Consider the following 20,037-nt stretch of genomic DNA (forward strand, 5'->3'; position numbering starts at 1 on the left):
CATATAGGCGTGGCTTTGGTGCCTCCGGGGTCGTTCCACAAAGGATTCTACCATCTTCAAATTGGTGGTATGTGCTCCAAGCTTTTCACAGTTATAGGAAGACACGTGCCCAGCAGCGAGGTATAATGCAGCCATTTCCAAGAGACCCTTAATGATATTCAAATTTAAATAATTAGCACAACCTTGTAACAGTAAGGTTTTTATTTGCCCTGAAAACAGCTATCAGTTGTCATAAAAGTTTTATGACAAGTCTTTAAGACAAACTACATATAAATTGGCGTAATTACTGTGATTTTATGAACCTTAAGGATCGTAAATAGTATATTGATGACGGGTCTGATGGAGAGTGGTTAATTGGTTTTTAAGTGGATTAAACTATTTAGTACTGGACCAGAAAATTAATGGGTGTCTGAAATTTAAATTCAATCATTTACAGAAAGATAACTGACAATCATTTATTTTGTATGCATGTAGATTTGCATTGGGAACTGTTCTCTAATTCTTAAGTCTTCGTCGGAGAAAACACGTTTGCCTTAAAGTGGGATAGCAATGCGTTGATTACATATTGCGATAAATGCATCTACACGACAACACAAAATTGTTGGCATACCTATAATATTTTAACTATGCTTTTATAACTAACGATTATGCTAAACAATTACAACACGAGTTATAATTTTTTAGTACACTCGTCGTAGATTTCTATGATAAGATACCCGGCACACGACACGACGTATCGTGATACGTCGTGTCGTGTGATACGTCGTGTCGTGTGATACGTCGTGTCGTGCATCGTGATGCACCGTCGTGTCGTATATAAATGTTTAGCTTATATTTCTATTTCAATTACATAGACAAATCAAAATTCTCAAAGAAAATAATATACTTACGAATTAATATCAACACGTCCTTACGTCGAAAACAATAAGTAACTTAGTTATTTAGTCTGATAAATCCCACTCCACTCAGCTCAGAGTTTACATGAGTAAATGATTAATAGTTTATACAATATTACAATATAATCTTATTACAGTATTGAGTCCCAACAATATAATATTACGATATTAACATTACACAACGTTGTTCGCATCCTAATCCTAGGATAGTATAACACTTGTGAAGGTAACTGGTAGAACAGACGCAGAGGTGTGGTTCGACTCCAGCGGCACCACCGCCACACCTATTTCTGCTTAAAAACAGCAATGTTAGGCGCTGCTGTGTTCCGGTTTGAAGGGTGTGATAAGGAAGATATACTTTTCCGAGGCGTTTCAGCTTAATCCTCAGTGGTAGCGGCAAATCTGTGTACAACCTCAGGTAGAAATCTAAACTTATGTGAGATTGATTACAGATATCCATGTAGACCAATAGCCACTTACCATCAGGACTTCGGCTGTGATCCAATGAATCATTCTGCGAACAGCCTTTCTTTACGACCCAAAATTTTTACAACTTTAATTATTCCTTGTTAACTTAATTCCCTATAACCAAATACTTAGTTCTTAAATATTTTTATAGGAGTATGTATCTATAATATTGGTTTAGTCGTAACTTAAAGTATTCGTGCAGCTATTTTTAATGTTAGCCCATATTTGGTGTTGTAAAAATTTATTATCACTATTTTTACGCGCCAAAAGAAGTATAACATCAAAAACGAATTATTCGTTTCATTTTATTTTATTACACGTTTAGAAAGACTAGATTCATTATATCTATTTTATTTATTACACATTTGTCTACCCAGACGTAGTTGGATTACCTCCCGAGATATCTCCGGTCCATTGGGCAGGGGTTCATCGTAAACCCTATAGACTGGAGGTGGATCAAGCGGGTTTTATGATCCCGACGCGTGGGAAAACGATAAATGCGTGTTTTTACGCGCCCACTGGCAGAGATGTGGGTTCGAATAAGGTAACCATGATTTTGGTACCATTTGTACATTTTTTATTTTATTTTGAGGTGGAGCGGAGGTGAAGGTACAGTGCAGTACAATAGCGGAAAATGTGCCACCTGCCTCATCTCTGCCCGCTGCCTTAGTTTAAATTATGCTACAAAAGCCAGTTTCTTCTCCAAACTACATTTTTTGTTACCTTTCTAATTATACTTTACACTTGACATACCTATAACTATTTTTGTACACTATCCTTATAATAAATCTGTATCCATCGCATCAGTCGTTCAAACTTGTCAAACTTATATTTTTTTATTTAAAAACTTCACAGTGGTTCTTTTTATAGCAGACGCGGTGATAATTCTGCCACATTCATATCATCTTCGCGGCGTTAACTGGACAGTCCCTATAATATCTAGAAATATGGTTAACCTAGCTATAAACTGACACAATAGGATTAATTTATCGCAAACGGTCAACGGATCCCTTTGCTTTTTACTGGATAATGTATGAACATCGTACTCGTATATTGTTTTTACGCGTCTGTACGCGCAAAGTTAACTAATTACTTTATGACTCATTTTATAAATTAAGTTATTTTTACTGAGTATCTGAGTATTTGAATTCCAGAATTTCTGGGTATTACTTTATGAGTGATATTGTATATTTAATTAACTTATAATGAGTATTTTTTTACAATATAGGAGTATCAGACAAACATGCAGTCCACGTAATGGTAAGTGTTTAGTGACTACTGCTGCCCATCAACCCCAGATAAGATTAGTTTCCCACCTGAGATCGACCACGGGTGCACAATATCCCTTGAGGACTAAGGTGGAATGCCTCGAAAAAGTATATCTCCCTTACCACGTCCTTCAAACCAGAGGCCGAATAGATGTCACGGTGGTGGCGCCAGAGTCGAACCACAAAGGGTTCTACCATCTTTAAATGATCACATCACGATCTTTGTTAAGCAGAACATTCGATATATTGATTATGAATAATTTGCGTAAGAGAGTAGAGTATACAACTTAGTTACGAAGAAACTTATAGTGTTATCAGTTTTAAGATAAACACTTAAGGGATGGTGTTGGTTTAGGACGGTTGCAATCGATCCAGTTTGAAACGGACACGTTTAATTAAGATAATGTTTAGATGAAGTTGCTGACGCGGAATCGTTGGTACTGTCGGGAACAAAATGTTGTTCATTTTCTTGTGTGTGTAATACAATGTGTCTTGTAAGACGTGAGATTAATTTGGTCTTTAGATGTACTTTCCACGTATTTATATACATTTATTTTTGTATACTTTAACGAAAGCCGGTGATAGCCTAGTAGTTGAAACTTGGTCTCTCGATAGAGGAATCTGAGGTTCATATCCTAGGCACCTCTGACTTTTCAGTTATTTGCGTATTAGACATTAACTATCACTTGTTTCAACGGTGAAAGAAAACATCGTGAGGAAACCTTCACACCTGAGAGATTTATAATAAATAAAACTGAATTCCTTTATTTTAGGCAACTAAGGACCCATAATAGATTATTTAGAAGCTATGTGACTATTATAATTTATTACCATTTATTAATTTATTTTATATTAAATTAGCTAAATAAATTAGATTATAATAAAAAATCTCAAACGTGTGTTAAGTCTGTCAACGTACTTGAGCAGCGCGGTGGACTTTGGCGTAATCCTTCGGATCCTATTGCATCCGTAATCCACCTTATACAGAACTAGTGTCATATTAAGTGTTCGACTGAATAGCAGACCTCTAATAGGACAACATCAGTTAAGTTGCAAATTACTATAACACAAAAATATGCTGTAGAATAAATGACAGCAATTCGAAAATTATGCTTCCCATCTGAATATTACAACACTTCAACTTTAAACTTTAAATTATACAACACAAAATAATTCTGAATTTATTAAACTTAAACGAAATGTTTGTTGTAAGCGTAATATAAAAGCGACTTATAAAGTCATGACTTAGTAAGTCAAGGCTTAAGCATTTCTCTTACTGAATGTATAACTCAAGGGATTATTCCGGAACAATATTTGCACAGTAACTGTATCGCAAAGGAGCGATAACTGTAAGCACTTTTGACGTAAACGAGGGCTGCTACAAATACAAGGTAGGTAATTGTGTTTATCTTGGTATTCTAGAAGTTTCGTTTAAATGTTGTTTTGGTATAAGACCTGTACACGAGTGCTCTTGAATTGCCACCAATAGAGAGAAATGGCGAAATGTCGTGAGGCGAGTCACATCAGCCCCCACATACAACACGTGATGACCACGACCGCTCTGACAAGAGCGAAACGACTAAGAAGAAAAAGGTGCTTTTAACAAGAAATGTGTTAGGTTCGGTTTACAGTTATGAAGCTAAACTAAGCTTAAAAAATAAGATGTGCTACGAAAATTCTATAGCTGCACCCTTGCAATACTTAGCTTGCATATAAAATACATAACTTGGTAGCTATGCTAGGCAATGAAAATCAAGCAACTCTATTGGTGAATTGAACACACATTTATAGCTGAGCTACCTTGCACATCTACTTGTCCCACTGCTGGGTCTCAGAATGAGAAGGAATAGGCAACAGACCACCGCGCTGGCCAAGTGTGATATTTGTTTTTCCTAAACTTTTTTTTTAAGATTTCTTAGGTATGTAGGTTTCCTCACGATGTTTTCCTTCACCATTTAAGCATGTATTAGTTAATTTCTAATACACACATAACTTTGACAAATCGTGAGGCATTCCTGGGATTTTAACCTCGGACCCCTCGACCAAGAGGTCGGGTTTCTTACCACTACCAAACATTATACTATAACATTACCTCAATCCAAGCTGGAGATAAATCGAGATTTTCAAACTAAACAAAAGCCGCAATAATAAGTGTTCGAGAGTGGTGTTTACGTTCTGTGACGTTTATACACTTCAAAGTGTTTAGTCTGACGGAGATCGCCGAAGTGCAGTGCCGTACTGATTCATGTCTAAATATAAAGGAAGTTACGGACTCGTATATTGCGTGTTGTGTGGTTTGTGCAACGTGGTTAAAGTAGGTTATGTTTATGTTTTTTTATAACAATGGAGTAACAAACGAGCATGCGGTCCTTGTGATGGTAAGTGGCTTCTGCCGCCTATGGACATCAGTAACCAACCTTAGGTAAGTTCTTACGAAATCGGCCACAGATGCGCCTCTACCCCTGAGGACTAAGCGAGAATGCTTCTAAAAAGTACCTATATCTCCCTTACCACACCCTTCAAACCAGAACACAGCAGCGCTTAACTATGCTGTTATTATGCAGGTGTGGCGGTGGTGCTGCGGGAGTCGAACCATCTACCTTCATGTATGGTAATGGAGACACTTATATGAGGCTTTCCTACACATTTCTCACGCGCACAATGCATTAATATACTTTGTTGTAATATTTTGGTATAATGTCTTTTTGAATAAACAATCAAATTAGTTTTTTTAATTTTTTTATTGCTAATAAAAGGCATTGTCGTTAACAAAATTTGTTATAGTAATAGGTAATTAAAGTGAGAAGTCACGTTTTAACAATATAGAAGAAGACACCTGCACCCGATACGCTCTACAAAATTTAATATCAGAGCCAACTATACGACCGTTCATAAACTTTAAAGGCTCTATCAGCGATCCTGGAGTGCAGTATAACACAATATTATATTAATTGAGAAATATTAAAGTTAATACTTAAAAATTATGCCAGGTGTGAGTCAAATTGATTTGATTTTGAACTTGCACACACAAGGTGCCAAACAAATTTTCATTTATTATTTATTTTTAGTATTTGTTATCATAGAATCCGTAGAAGTAAATGCATTGTTAAAATTTGAACTGTCTACCTATTACGGTCCAAGAGATAGAGCCCTTGTGACAGAGGACCGAGAGCGGAGGCTTAGTAATAGGGAACCCTAAAAATCTGGTGTGGTCTTTGCAGCGTCAGAAGTAAGATTACATTTTTATTATATATTTATAACTAATGATGAGGAAGACGGGCTACCTGGTGGAGAGCAGTCACCGTCGCCTATGGACATTTGCAACACCAGAGGAGTGGCCAATGCATCGCCGGCTTTGGAGGAGAACTCTTTTTGCACCCCTCTTGAAGATCCCCATGTTTGAAGTATTTACCGAAGTGTGTGAAAATCCACAATCTATAGAATTCCTATCAGTCTACTACTATTTTATGTGCGCCTGCTAGACACAAGTCACTCCTCTCAACTATCGTCGCCTTAGTCGATTCCTCATGAATGAGGGTCGTGACCATTCAGAACAGCCTCGTCTATGATGGTCTTCCATATAGTGCGATTCTGTGCTATTTCCATGGACTGGTAGAATGTGGTACTGCTGGTTTTATTGACAACATCTGTAAACTATAAAAGGTATTAAGTAAGATAGATATCACGATACAGCTATTTTCCAAATTAATTCGTACAGATATTGAAATATGAGGAGTGAAATTTCTAAGGAGTTATATCAAGTATCCCACTAATTTGAATGACATATTTTTCTTCAATTTACAGACACACATCATTTTTTAAAATAAAGACAATATAGTCTGTTATTTTAGTAAAAGTGCCACCCTTAATTTACATGACATAGTTACAGTTCACAACCCTAAGGATAATTGCTTAAGTAGTATTTTCACGGAACCCTCTCGTTTGCGGAAACGCGCTAAATAAGCGAGTATCAAATTTGCAAATGAACTGAATTACTAATTAAAATAACTCTGCCATTTTCATTTAGATGTAAAACGGTGATACAATAAAAGAAGCTTAAATGTTATTGTTATTGGGACTTCGACTTTTCACCCTTGATCTTAATTTTATTTTGACTGAGACTAAAAAGATAGACGCAGCCTCTAATACAAAATTGATGCATGTCAAATTTGCCGTTTTCCGTTGACACACTTATATTAGGAAACCTAAAAGTAATCAAAATTTTGTTGTTGCTCTTATAGTTAGTAATAAAAAAATATTAGAAAATGATGGAAAATATCATGTGAATTAGCATTTAAGATTTCTGAAATACAACAACAATAAAATGTCAAGATAAAGTGCAACTTTGTGTCGGTAGAAACATATAATCCAAAAAGTCGTTAAATATTTAGTATTTTACTACTTACCTATCGTCCTTTAAGTGAGATAGGTACCTGCTTAAAACGTTTTGTCTAAAGGCAATTTTTCGCTGGGATTTTGCTGCAAGGAATCTTCCTTTTTTATTCTGTGATCAGAAAAGTCGAAAAAATCGTTTAATACATTTTCAATGTACTTGCAATGTAATTGAAAAAAAGAATAATGAGATAACTATTTCAGCCAAATCAAATAAGTCTTAAAATCAACTTTCAATTTATAAATAAAATTTAATATTGTATGTAATTCTCAATATAAAGTATTATACTCATTGTATATATAATATTGTAATATTGAAACTCCGATAAATTAGTCAGTATCAATTTTTATGAAGGAGAAAATGTAGACTATTTCAATATAACAAAAAAGGAAAACTCTGCCCTGTAAAGGCATGTCTTTCCAGGGGTTTATCGATTAGATTCCTTTCTTCATTTTGCATTCTTCCGTCCGTCATTCCAATCAACGTGGCATCTGTCCGTTTCATAAATCCTTTGAAGTGATCGTAGGGATCATAGTCCGAAGCCGACATCTGGGGTTGAGTGTAGAGCAAAATTTAATATTTTAGGCAACTTCAGGGCTGAACTGCAGGTTTATGTAGTGGCCAAAGGTTGGACACACCTGGTTTATTATTTTTGAATCGGGTACACTTTTAAGAATTAAGTTATAACTTTTTTTCAATGAATGTAATCAATAATTGTGACGCACAGTTGTTTATGTACTGTGGATGCCATGAACATACAATTATCTAATCAAGATTCATCATCTAAATATCTACCGGCCGAGGATTGAACCCGGAACTCAAAGCATGTCACACCGGTATATTGACTACTCAGTCACGTGGAACTGTCTTTAATAATGTTTCTCACTCACTCATTATAGAGAACAAAAATGAAGAAAATATATACCGCATTTTTGGTTTACATTCATAAATAATCATAAACAAACAAGTTATATATAATTAGTTAAATACGTACAAAATTTATGTTAAAATTGAGTTACATCTTACTTACATCTCTAATAAGGTTTTACGGCAAAATTTCCAAAACTCTTCACATAAATTTAACCACGCTATACAAAATTTAAATAAAAAAATTTAAATAATTTTGGAAGAGTTACAAAATATTCATACAAAGCTTGCGGTTATTTCTTTAGCTTAAGGTGTGTACTGACTAGGAGTAGTTACATGTAATACAATTTTAACACGTTCACTGCGGATCGTCTATTCTTACGCTCGTAAAAATAAAACTATTTCATTCGTGCGGAATGTTTTTCCTGGTTGTCCTTAAGACTATGAAAAGATAAATGTAGATTGCGACATTCATTTCAAAAAGTTTATAAATCTAAAGTATAAAAATCTTCATTGTCCACAAAAATATCGCATCACTATTTTTTGACCATTACCTTACAAGCAACCTTACAAACTGAATGGTTATACTCTCACTTAAATGAATGACCGCCATTGTATCAATATAAACGACAATTCGTTTCGGATGGATATTGCATTATGTATTCGTATTATTATTACATTAGTATTGGTCGAACAAGTTACTTACAGCAACACGTACTTAGTTATTACTGAATGTTTTAAAGCGAAGCAATTTTATTATTCGGAGTTATTACGTTACAAGTATACTTTTTGAATATTTACAAAGTGAAGCAACTGCCATATTCGCAGTTGTAACATTACAAATAAAGACATTATTTATTCATGTAACGTTAACATAGTGAGTAACCACCTTTAAAATACTGACCCAGAAGACGCCGCGTTTTTATTTTAAACACATGTACTTTTCTTCACAGTATTATTTAGTTCTGGCAAGGTTTCAAGTTTCAAATAACAGATTATGTTCTTATGCCGGCAACACTTTCACTTGAGTTCATTGCAATTCTCTTTAGTATTATTGTATTCAAATATAATGATACATAGTTACGATTTGCTTTAATCTTTCAAATGATATTTATATGACGTTTAGATATTCCTACGTGAGGTCAACCACAGAGGCGCCGCTAACCCTGAGAACTAAGCTGGAACGCCTCGGAAAAGTGTCTCCCCTTCCCTCACCCTTCAAACCAGAACACAGCAGCGCTTAACACAATAGGTAACTTAATAAGAAGAAATAGGTGGTGCGGTGGTGCCGCTAGAGTCGAACCACAAAGGGTACCTTCAAGTATATTCGTATTGTGGGATCAATATACTACATTTTAAACAGTTTGATTTTTGTTTTTATAATAATTACTATTTTCTGTGTTCAAATTTAATGAAACGCATTTACAATATCCTTGGTTTAAACTTCCAAATCATAGTTATAACGTCAATATTTTTTATTTGAGTTGTTAAAAGGATCAAGAGGATATCATATGACCTTAGTCTGTACATTCTAAGAGGAAAATAGAGGGTATTTCCGCATTGTTGTACGTCATCTATTAAATGACTAATGGTAGAGTGCTCTAAGCAACGATTTGTCTTCAATACAGGAAAATGTAATGATCTTAATTGTATCTTTTTTACTCCACTGCGGAGGGTAATGTTTTGGAGCCTATGTCTCATTCTTTGACACTCCCTGCAGCCCAAATGGCTTGACGGATTTGGATGACCACTTCGTTGATTCGTCTGAATTGTAAGAGTGGCATAGGCTAGATTACTTCAATGCTTTTTTAAGTGGTTGGTGTTGGGATCCGTTATCATCGTCATCCACCCATTACTGTCCCACTGCTGGGAACGGGTCTCCTCTTAGAATGAGAAGGATAAGGCCATAGTCCACCACGCTGGCCAAGTGCGTATTGGTAGACTTCACATACCTTTGATATTTTTTTTATAAATCTCTCAGGTATGCAAGTTTCCTAACGATGTTTTCCTTCACTGTTTAAGCAAGTGATAATAATGTTCTAATACGCACATCGTTTATTAACCACTAGGCTATCGCTGCTTCTAGGCATCCGTACCCAATGGTTATTAATGGAATCGTATTACTAAGGCTCTATCTCCTGAAAAAAAGTTGAATTTAAATGGGGTCGCCATACCAGAAACCGATTATTTTCGACGTTTTTCTCTTTATCTATTGATCCGTAACAGGAAGCCAGTTTAAATTTCCATATGAATGCATGCGTACACTTCACCATTAAAGTTTTAAAATAACAAATATTAAATTTAAATAAAATAATAAAAATTGGTAGTACGGAATCCTCCGGGTGCAATTTAGGCTTGCACTTGACCAATTATTTTGTAATTACATATTTAAAATAAATGTTACCATGATATAATGGTATATTTAAAGCATGTACGTACGAGTAAGTAGCTACATGCAAATGTTGCGTTTGAAAGTATTACATAGCTAATGTTATTACGTTTAATAATCTTCTAAGCTGCTTGGTGGTGTTAGTAGAGTTGTTACCGAGGACTAAGTTACTACATAGACTCCTAAAAAGAATATTATACCAATCAAGCAAGATTAGAAGCGTCTCTAAATATGATTTAGAAGATTGTAGAATTATTTTTAGTGTTTTGCTATATATTATAACCTTTGTTAAGTCCAGCAAATATTGCTGATTAATTTTATAAAGTACACCTATATAAATACAATAGGAGTACAAAGTTTTAGATAAGCAAAGACCACAGACTTATCTGTGTGAGAAATTATTTTCCATTAGGAGCCTGTTCTGTTACTCTGTCAGTGTCGATTGATCTAATGTTTATTACTTTCACGGGCAAGGTGACCTTATGAGTTTACTTATAAGTGTAACTGTATTTATTTCGGACGATCGGATTGATCTGAATAAAAATATGAAATGAGTGTTCGTCATAATTTTATGAAAGTGAAATTCAAATTTTAGTTCAGTTTATCTGAGCCTTATGCCCAGTAGTGGGATATCGAAATGTTTATGGTGATATTACAGTAGTTTTATAGATTTATGTGTTCTTGAAGTCCTTACTATGCCCTTCAAGGACACCTTTTAACTTTAAAAGCATACACAAGGCGTCCTAGTTTAGTCCTCGGGGATAGTAACTCATCTGCTATCATCGTTACAACTGTTGACAAGAGGATGTATCATATATTTTACTATGCCTCTTTATTTTGACATTGTATTTTATTTAAAACACCAAAATTATATTGTTTTTTAAAATTTAACAAGAAATATTTTTATTTTTATCAAAGAATGCATACAAATATTCATCATGGGTTTGATCAAAATATGTGTTTATTGGAATTTTCAATTTTTTTCGGCCGAAATAGACCCAAAAATTGAATAGGCTACCGAAATTCCAATAAAATTCGTGAGATGAATTTAGTTTGGGCTGCTGGGGCATTCCATTTTATTTGTCGTATCATACAGCTATTCTCAAAGTTTTTTTATTAGGTACTATTATAATATTAAATTCATAGTCGAGATGACAAAGTTTGAGAATGTATGATTGTACTAAATTTATAACTGGATTTTCTTCAAATATTTTTTATCAATTAAGCAGCTTTACTGAAACTGTAAGCAACCATGTTTTTCGAACTTACAAATATTGAAATCTTGAATCGTCGCTCTTACCGTATTTGACAAAAAATCTACTGAAATTAATCTTAAGATTATGACTATCTATCATTAAAATCAAATCAAGAATTTACAAAAAAAATAGCAACTCTTTGGGAGGTCAATGAAAAAAGAAAAATTAAAACGCATTTTCAAGTCCATTAGCGTTTTCATTTTTCTTGTAAAGTCTGGGAAGTCTAAATGAATTGATCACAAAAAAATATGACTAGGGTGCTAGGTTATATTTTGCTATCGCTAAATTATAAGTAATATTTCTTCTTCGAGTCTGGAAATTGTATAAGAAGAAAGACAAGGATAAACTTAGGGCTATAAATTTTTCGAGTTTTTAAGAAAAAGTATCTTTTGACTTAGGTACACATCTAAAGCTATACGCGTTTCTTTATAATATTAGAGTAGCAGACGAGCATGCGGTGCACCTGATGGTAAGTGGCTACTACCGCCCATGGACATCTGTAATCAACCCCAAATAGGATTAGATATTCCTACCTGGGATCAGCACAGATGCGCCGCCATCCCTGAGAACTAAGCTGGAACGCCTCGGAAAGCTATGTCTCCCTTACCACACCCTTCGAAACGGAACACAGCAGCGCCTAACACTGCTATTATTAGGCAGAAATGGGTGTGGCGGTGGTGCCGTCGGACTTGAACCACAAAGGGTTCTACCACCTTCCAATAGATGCACATGTGATATTGTTAATAAGTATAAAATATATATTAATACAATCCTATTTCTTCTCCATATTGGATTATATACCCCATATCTCCTGAGTATGTGGATATTTTTAGAGAAAGAGGAAAATGGAAATATCGTGTTTCTAATGACGTTCGTTCTTTTATGTTCTATTCTTTGAGGAATCCTTTTATTTGCAACCACGAAAAACCATTACGAGAATGAAGCTTTTCAATTATTCTATTACATTGTTTTCGTGGCATCGCGCGCGAAAATATTTTGATTTCTTTAAGGCTCTTCACGAAGGGTGCAAAAAGATGACGCATTTTGACTCCTCTGGTGTTGCAAATCTTGGGTTTAAATAAGCTGACGAATAAAAAACGAAATTTATTAAAACGAATATTATACCAATGGAAGAATATACGAGTAATTAGCCCACTAAAGTAAAATAGGTTTAAGGTTCGAAGTGGTACAAATCTTTGTTTTTATACGGCGACTGTAATATTGCTACATTAATAAATAAAATATGTACATGTATTAAAGAACTTTATTTGCGAGTTATTTTTCAACCAATTTAGACTAAGATTAGCTAAGACTTGTCATCTTAGGCAATTAGACTTTTAAATAATATAAAAAATAAAAGGTAAAAAAAACTTAACACTATAATATCAAATATGGTATTAAAATAGAAATTAAATATGCACTACAGTTATATAAATTATATGTAGTACGGTATATTTATGGTAAGTGGTAATTGACGTAAGATTTATAATTATAGACTCGAGAATTCAAAACTGTTTCTCTTTTAATAATGTTAAACAAAAGGTCAAGATTGTTGATTCCAAGTTCACTCTTATGGAAAAGACATCAGAAAATCTCGTTATAATTATAAGATGCAGAGTCACACGAGAACTCTTCAGATGGGTTTAACTTGGTAAACATTATAGTATAAAAATATAATTAAATATTTTTCCTGTATTTAAATACTATTTTATTAAATTACGCAATCCCTCAACAAAGGAAGGGCTATCACGTCACGCGGGGTTGTGACCGCGTGCGAATCTGGTCTGCGTGCATACCACTTGTATCCTATCGCGTTGTACATACTGTATAAAGGTGGTAGAACCTCTTCCACTCTGGCGGCACCACTATGCCTATTTCTGTCTAATAACTGGAATGTTAAACGCTGCTGTGTTCTGGTATTAAGGGTGTGGTTATATATATACTTATCCGAGGCATTCCATCTTAGTTCTTAGGGGTAGCGGCGCATCTGTGCGGCTGACCTCAGGGAGGAATATGTAATATTATTTGGAGTTGATAATAGATGTCCACTGCGAGCTGCTCTGCTACTTTTATATTACATAAAAAATAAAAGTTAGTATCCGTCATGAGACCCACATGCATGCGTGTTGCGAGATACTGCAGCTAGTTAAATCACGCATATGGATACGAGTGAGACACGCGTGGGTCTGAAACGATCAGTAATAAATAAGACTAGAGGCGTCCAAGTATGTTTCCCTTACCACATCCGTCAAACTAGAACGCAGCAGCGCTTAACACTGCACTGTTATTAGTCAGAAATAGGTGTGGCGGTGGTATCACCGGAGTCGAACCAAACGGTTCTAACCACCAAATAACATCTTAAATGAATTCTTAAAGATTTGGCTATGAAAATATTTCACTTGATTTTTAAATGAAATACCATTTATAAATAGAACTTCGTAAAAGGTTCTTTCAAATCCAACTACATAAATCACTGGTATTATTAGTACATTAGCTAGATATTATTTTATGAGGCGTAAAGTTAGCCATCTTATATTCGCAAGCACCTTTTTAAACGACTTTTTTGTAAGGTTTAATAGATTTTACAAATATCTTTTTAAAAGTTTGATACAAAAAAGTTTTAAACAAGAATACGAGAGCTATTAAACTTTATTTTCTGTGAATAAAATCCACAATTTAGTTTGTAAAAATACGTTTAATTTAAAAAGTTCCATGTTAATACCTTTTTAAAATTACAAAGTGAAGCAACTGCCATATTCGCAGTTGTAACATTACAAATAAACACATTATTTATTCATGTAACGTAAACATAGTGAGTAACCACCTTTAAAATACTGACCCAAAAGACGCCGCGTTTTTATTTTAAACACATGAACTTTTCTTCACAGTATTATTTAGTTCTGGCAGGGTTTCAAGTTTCAAATAACAGATTATGTTCTTATGCCGGCAACACTTGCACTTGAGTTCACTGCAATTCTCTTTAGTATTATTGTATTCAAATTTAATGAAACACATTTAGGATGTCCTTGGTTCAATCTTTTAAATGATATTTATATGACGTTTAGATATTCCTACATGAGGTCGACCTCAGAGGCGCTGCTAACCCTGAGAACTAAGTTGGAACGCCTCCGATAAGTATGTCTCCCTTACTACACCCTTCAAATCAGAACACAGCAGCGCTTAACACTACTATTACTAATAGTAGTGTTAAGCGCTGCAGAAATAGGTGGTGCGGTGGTGCCGCTGAAGTTGAGCCACAAAGGGTACCTTCAAGTATATTCGTATTGTCGGATCAATATACTACATTTTAGACAGTTTTATTTTTTGTTTTATAATAATTATTATTTTCTGTGTTCAAATTTGATGAAACACATTTACGATGTCCTTGGATCAATCTCTCAAACGATATTTATGGCGTTCATACTTTTAATTTTAGTTAAACGGGTTAACAGGATATCACATGACCGTAGTCTGTACATTCTAAGAGGAAAATAGAGAGTATTTCGCATTTCTGTACGTCATCTATTAATGGTTAATGGTAGAGTGCTCTACGCAACGATCTGTCTTCAATGTAGGAAAATGATATTATCTCAATTATCTCTTTTTTACTCCACTGGTAAGGGTAATGTTTTCAAGTATCTCTTGGCACTCTCTACAGCCCAAAGGGTGTGATGGATTTTGACGACAAATTTGTTGATACGTCTGAATTGTGGCAGTGGCAGTGACATAGGCTACATTTCTTCCTTTTTATGGTACTTAATTGTTTTTTAACTGACTTCCCAAATAATTCAAATTTGACACGGTGTATACGAGTATGTCGTAATATAACAAAATACTCGTATATTGAGCGCCGACCACAGAACTACGTAGTAAGCCAACATTTATTCAAATTATTTTTTACTTTGTAGTGACATGGAATTCGATTGTAATTTTTGGTAAAAAAAATTAAGTGGTCGTTTTTTATAATTACTTATTTAAAATAAGTGTTACTCAAGAAGGGATGTTATGTTAAGATGGGGTATGTAAAGCAGATGTACGCAAGTAGCTACATGCACACTTTACATTCCAAAGTGTTACATAAGTAATGTTATTACATGTAATAATCTTCTAAGCTGCTTTGTGGTGTTAGTAGAATTGTTACCGAGGACTAAGTTACTACATAGACTCCTAAAAAGAATATTATACCAATCAAGCAAGATGTGAAGCGTCTCTAAATATTATTAAGACAATTTTAAAATTATTTTTAGTGATTAGCTATATATTATAACCTTTGTTAAGTCCATCTTATATTGCGGATTAATTTTTCTAAAGTACACCTATATAAATACAATAGGAGCACATAGTTTTAGATAAGCAAAGACCACAGACTTATCTGTATGAGAAATTATTTTCAATTAGGAGTCTATTCACTTACTCTGTCACTGTCTGTAGTTACTATGTTTTATTACTTTCACGGGCAAGGTGACCTTATGAGTTTAATTATAAGTGTAAGTGTATTTATTTTCAACGAATGATTGATCTGATTTCAAGTATGTAATGAAAGTTCTTCATAATTTTATGAAAGTGGTGAAGTTCAAATTTTAGTTCAGTTTATGTAAGCCCTATGCCCAGTTATGGGGTACTGAAATGTTTATGGTGGTTAGAGTAGTTTTATAGATTTATATGTTCTTGAAGGGCATAGTCCTTACTATGCCCTTCAAGGACACCGTTTAACTTGAAAAGCATACACAAGGCGTTCTAGTTTAGTCCTCGGGGATAGTAACTCATCTGCTATCATCGTTACAACTGTTGACAAGAGGATGTATCATATATTTTACTATGCCTCTTTATTTTGACATTGTATTTTATTTAAAACACCAAAATTATATTGTTTTTTAAAATTTAACAAGAAATATTTTTATTTTTATCAAAGAATGCATGCAAATATTCATCATGGGTTTGATCAAAATATGTGTTTATTGGAATTTTCAAATTTTTTCGGCCGAAATAGACCCAAAAATTGAATAGGCTACCGGAATTCCAATAAAATTCGTGAGATGAATTTAGTTTGGGCTGCTGTGGCATTCCATTTTATTTGTCGTATCATACAGCTATTCTCAAAGTTTTTTATTGGGTACTATTATAATATTCAATTCTTAGTTGAGATGACAAAGTTTGAGACTGTATGATTGTACTATATTTATAACTGGTTTTTCTTCTTTCTGTAAGCAACCATGTTGTTTCAACTTACAAATATTGAAATCTTAAATCGTCGATCTTACCGTATTTGACAAAAAATCGACTGAAATTAATCTTAATATTATGACTATCTATCATTAAAATAAAACCAAGAATTAACAAAAGAAATAGCAATTCTTTGGGAGATCAATGAGAAAAGAAAAATTAAAACGCATTTTCATGTCCATTAGGGTTTTCATTTTTCTTGTCTAGTCTGGGAAGTCTAAATGAATTGATCACAAAAAATATGACTAGGGTGCTAGGTTAGATTTTGCTATCGCGAAATTATAAGTAATATTTCTTCTTCGAGTCTGGAAATTGTATAAGAAGAAAGACAAGGATAAACTTAGGGCTATAAATTTTTCGAGTTTTTAAGAAAAAGTATCTTTTGACTTAGGTACACATCTAAAGTTATACGCGTTTCTCCTTACAGTACCGTAACATATTATACATTTTATTTATAATATTAGAGTAGCAGACGAGCATGCGGTGCACCTGATGGTAAGTGGCTACTGCCGCCCATGGACATCTGTAATCAACCCCAGATAGGATTAGATATTCCTACCTGGGATCGGCACAGATGCGCCGCCATCCCTGAGAACTAAGCTGGAACGCCTCGGAAAGCTATGTCTCCCTTACGACACCCTTCAAAACGGACACTACGGAACGGAAACTAACACTGCTATTATTAGGCAGAAATAGGTGTGGCGGTGGTGCCGCCGGACTTGAACCACAAAGGGTTCTACCACCTTCCAATAGATGCACATGTGATATTGTTAATAAGTATAAAATAGATATTAATACAATCCTATTTCTTCTCCATATTGGATTATATACCTCATATCTCCTGAGTATGTGGATATTCTTAGAGAAAGAGGAAAATGGAAATATCGTGTTTCTAATGACGTTGGTTCTTTTATGCTCTATTCTTAGAGGAATCCTTTTATTTGCAACCACGAAAAGCCATTACGTGAATTAAGCTTTTCAATTATTTTATTACATTGTTTTCGTGGCATCGCGCGCGAAAATATTTTGATTTCTTTAAGGCTCTTCAAGAAGGGTGCAAAAAGAGCTCTCCTTCAAAGCCGATGACGCATTTTGACTCCTCTGCTGTTGATAATCTTGGGTTTAAATGAGCTGACGAATAAAAAACGAAATTTATTAAAACGAATATTATACCAATGGAAGAATATACGAGTAATTAGCCCACTAAAGTAAAATAGGTTTAAGGTTCGAAGTGGTACAAATCTTTGTTTTTATACGGCGACTGTAATATTGCTACATTAATAAATAAAATATGTACATGTATTAAAGAACTTTATTTGCGAGTTATTTTTCAACCAATTTAGACTAAGATTAGCTAAGACTTTTCATCTTAGGCAATTAGACTATTAAATAATATAAAAAAAATAAAAGGTAAAATAACTTAACACTATAATATCAAATATGGTATTAAAATAGAAATTAAATATGCACTACAGTTATATAAATTATATGTAGTACGGTATATTTATGGTAAGTGGTAATTGACGTAAGATTTATAATTATAGACTCGAGAATTCAAAACTGTTTCTCTCTTACTTGTTTCTCTCAGTAGCACTACCATGAGTTGGCATAGAAACGCCACTACAGAAATTGTAAATAGAAAACTATTGTCATTTTGCTAGTGAATAACATAACTACTTTGGTATTTCTTGACAACGTCTGTCAAATTAATGACTCATGGGACCGAATTTGTATGGCAATAGATCATAATGACATTCGCTAGCGATTTGATTTCGATAGGTTTTTTACGTTACGAGTGGCTCACACTACGGATTTTAGTTCTACGAGTAACCACCAGAGGCGCTGTACAATTTTTTATACATTTATTTTACGCAGTCGCTAGCGAGTAATACTTTTGTAAACTCATGGTAGTGCTACTGGTAGCTAACCGAATTTAACTGTTAGTAGATTATTGAGACCGGCCGTTAATAATGTTAAACAAAAGGTCAAGATTGTTTATTTCAAGTTTACTCTTATGGAAAAGACATTAGAAAATCTCGTTATAATTATAACTGAAGAGAACTATATGAGAACTCTTCAGATGGGTTTAACTAGGTCAACATTATAGTCCCTCAACAAAGGAAGGGCTATCACGTCACGCGGGGTTGTGACCGCGTGCGAATCTGGTCTGCGTGCATACCACTTGTATCCTATCGCATTGTACATACTGTATAAAGGTGGTAGAACCTCTTCCACTCTGGCGGCACCACTATGCCTATTTCTGTCTAATAACTGGAATGTTAAACGCTGCTGTGTTCTGGTATTAAGGGTGTGGTTATATATGTACTTATCCGAGGCATTCCATCTTAGTTCTTAGGGGTAGCGGCGCATCTGTGGCTGACCTCAGGGAGGAATATCTAATCTTATTTGGAGTTGATAATAGATGTCCACTGCGAGCTGCTCTGCTACTTTTATATTACATAAAAAATAAAAGTTAGTATCCGTCATGAGACCCACATGCACGCGTGTTGCGAGATACTGCAGCTAGTTAAATCACGCATATGAGTGGGACACGCGTGGGTCCGAAACGATCAGTAATAAATAAGACTAGAGGCGTCCAAGTATGTTTCCCTTACCACATCCGTCAAACTAGAACGCAGCAGTGCTTAACACTGCACTGTTATTAGGCAGAAATAGTTGTGGCGGTGGTATCACCGGAGTCGAACCAAACGGTCTAACCACCAAATAACATCTAAAATGAATTCTTAAAGATTTTACTATGAAAATATTTCACTTGATTTTTAAATGAAATACCATTTATAAATAGAACTTCGTAAAAGGTTCTTTCAAATCCAACTACATAAATCACTGGTCATTAGCTAGATATTATTTTATGAGGCGTAAAGTTAGCCATCTTATATTCGTAAGCACCTTTTTAAACGACTTTTTTGTAAGGTTTAATAGATTTTACAAATATCTTTTTAAAAGTTTGATACAAAAAAGTTTTAAACAATAATACTAGAGCTATTAAACTTTATTTTCTGTGAATCCACAATTTAGTTCGTAAAAATACGTTTAATTTAAAAAGTTCCATGTTAATACCTTTTTAAAATTGAAGTAAGTTTTTTGATTTAAAATCGGTAATTATAATTATCAAAAAAATGATTAACAGTTTATAATAGTATTAGAATTAATTTTATGTCCTCTTTAATTATTTAACGTAACATTACTATATTCCACGTCTAAAAATAAAAAAAATAGAAGCGTTTACCACTGTTTTACATAAAACTGCAACAAT

This window comes from Epargyreus clarus, unplaced genomic scaffold (assembly GCF_041222505.1).
Source record: "Epargyreus clarus isolate Ecla_fem2 unplaced genomic scaffold, WU_Ecla_fem_2.2 ptg000004l, whole genome shotgun sequence".
NCBI classification, from domain to species: Eukaryota; Metazoa; Arthropoda; class Insecta; order Lepidoptera; family Hesperiidae; genus Epargyreus; species Epargyreus clarus.